The sequence below is a fragment of the Podarcis erhardii genome, assembly GCF_964252035.2.
Source record: "Podarcis erhardii genome assembly, chromosome: 13".
NCBI classification, from domain to species: Eukaryota; Metazoa; Chordata; class Lepidosauria; order Squamata; family Lacertidae; genus Podarcis; species Podarcis erhardii.
This window is the reverse complement of record NC_138502.1, coordinates 32,381,975-32,384,090: the sequence shown is the minus strand read 5'-3', so window position 1 is coordinate 32,384,090 and position 2,116 is coordinate 32,381,975. Positions and strand designations below refer to the sequence as shown.

The window sequence follows — 2,116 nt, the reverse complement described above, 5'->3', positions numbered from 1 at the left end:
ATTAAGATGTCAAATGGATAGGGTTTTATCTAGAAGTTAGATCGTAAAAATCGCCCAGACCTCAGCCAGATACCCCTCACTGGCTCTCAAAAGTCACGTGAGGTCCATAAAGTTAGTTTTATGGTTTTGGGGAGTTGACAATGTACAATATATTTCACATTCTCCAGAATGTTAAGTGACATTTTAACTGCCTGCTTTGGCTTGGAGAGGGGCAGGAATGGGAGATCACTTTTCCAGGCTAGATAAAGGCTTCTCCATTGCTGGAACAGGAAGCATTGATGGTTCAGTGTTTACTCCAGAGGACTTAGAAACTGCTAAGCTTAAAGTAAGTTTCTCTTGAAATACTATCTGGTTAAATGACTTTTAAAAGGCTAGATTGCTAGAGATTGGGCGGGGGGAAGGGATTCTCGTCTCTCTTTCCAGCTTGCTTCTGTACAGTCTTAACTAAATGAATGTTAAGGCCCCAGTACTCCCTTGGAGTGGCCCACGTTATGTATGTATGTATGTATGTATGTATGTGTGTGTGTGTGTGTGTGTGTGTGTGTATATAGGCATATGGTTAGCAGAAGAAGAGGAAATAAGATGAAGCGTTCCATCTCGATGAATGGCGATGTCACTGCGGAGTGCTCCAAGGATTTTGCTCGAGGGAGAGAGGGGATTAGGTATGACAACTTCGCTGAGGTCCTTGGTAGCTCTTGTAAAGCACTTTGCAGGTGTATTCAGGTATTGGGCGTGTATTGATGTCTAGGTCTTAAGCACACTTACTTAGAAGTGATTCCTATCAGAATCAGTAGGATTGATTTCGACGGCTTGCTTTCAACAGAGGCTGTTCTGTCTGCGTGTGTCTGTGTGTCCTGTGTGTGCGCACGCTGGGAAAGCAAAATGTAGACTTTGAGAGACACTCTTGCTTTTTAACCGCGCGTGTGTGTGTGTATTCCTGAATAACTTACCGTCAGAACATTGGACGTTCACAATTTAAATCCCCCTCCCCATTCTTCAGTATTTCTGTCGTTCGGGACGTTTCCTTTGGCCTCCCAACCCCCACACCCCATTTTACAAGGTATCTTCCTTCGCTTCCTCGGTATATTAGCAATTTTCCACATGTTGCTGCTAACCATGGGCCTGGGAAGTTCTCCTGCGCAAGCCTGGTGGAAATGAAGATCAAAGAGCATGTACTTTCCCATGGATAGTGTCCTATATGGTGCGTCCCCGTGTCTTGTGCAACTCCCTACTATGCATATTTCCCCCCCCCCCGGAAGTAAGCACCGTGAATCAAGTTGGGCTTACTTCCAAGTCAATGTGCCCAGGCTAGTTGCTTGGCTGATATAAAGGTGGAAGAGACTGCGGTTTGTTAAATGGGGCAGGTTTCCATCTCGCCCACTTATGGAATCTTCTCTGTCCGAAGCAAGGCGCCTTTGGAAAAGGGAAATGAGTTTTTTTTGGAGGAGGGGAGAGATACTGCTCCATGCCCCATAAATGTTTGAAACTTCCCGTTTCTTCCGTCCAAATAGAAAAGGTTCATCATAAAGGTAGCAGAGGCTTTCCAGGTGGGGCCTAATCCAGATGCTGATCAATGAATGTAAAAAATCCTCTTGTCTTGAGGATGCTTTAAGCATAAACATCCAGCACTTGACCTAAAGCTGTTTGACTCTGGACTTTAACGCGATTATACCAAAGAGCTTTAGAAACTTCTATTTACTGTTGTTGTTGGATCAGCCAAATGAAATATTTTAAAACACAGGGAGGGAGTGGGACAAACCTTGTTTGAGTTTTGAAGCTTGCTTGCTTCTTACGTTCAGGAATAAGGGGCTGTATAGGATCTTCAGTCCTGGACTTAGATAAGAGGGAGCCTCAGGGCTTCACAATGACAGCTGCATTCCATAGGCTTCAACGGTATATGCAGTCTTCTCCTATGCAAACCTATGCACACTTATATCTGGGGTATATCCCACTGTGCTTTGTGAGCTTACCTCTGAATAAAGTAGCACAGAACTGAAATGTAAATTGTGTGTTGGCGTTTAAAAACAAACAAACCACAAACTCATTCGGACCGATGAAATGAGATGTTGACTCTGCTGTAACCTCGCTACCAGCCCTTCTCCTTTATGCTACCTCG

At 44.4% G+C, this 2,116-nt stretch overlaps 1 protein-coding gene across 3 annotated transcripts in view; it reads left to right on the top strand.

Annotated features, from left to right (window-relative positions):
- The window catches only part of HOXB3 (homeobox B3), an 85,169-nt gene that overhangs the window by 20,866 nt on the left and 62,187 nt on the right, over nt 1-2,116 (top strand). Inside the window, exon 1 of one of the 3 annotated variants that reach the window (XM_081838081.1) lies at nt 212-325. The exons of the other annotated variants lie outside the window; for them this stretch is intronic. The gene's annotated coding sequence lies outside the window, so the exon portion shown is untranslated. Of the gene's footprint in view, nt 1-211; nt 326-2,116 lie in introns of those variants that run through there. 3 annotated transcript variants of the gene reach the window in all.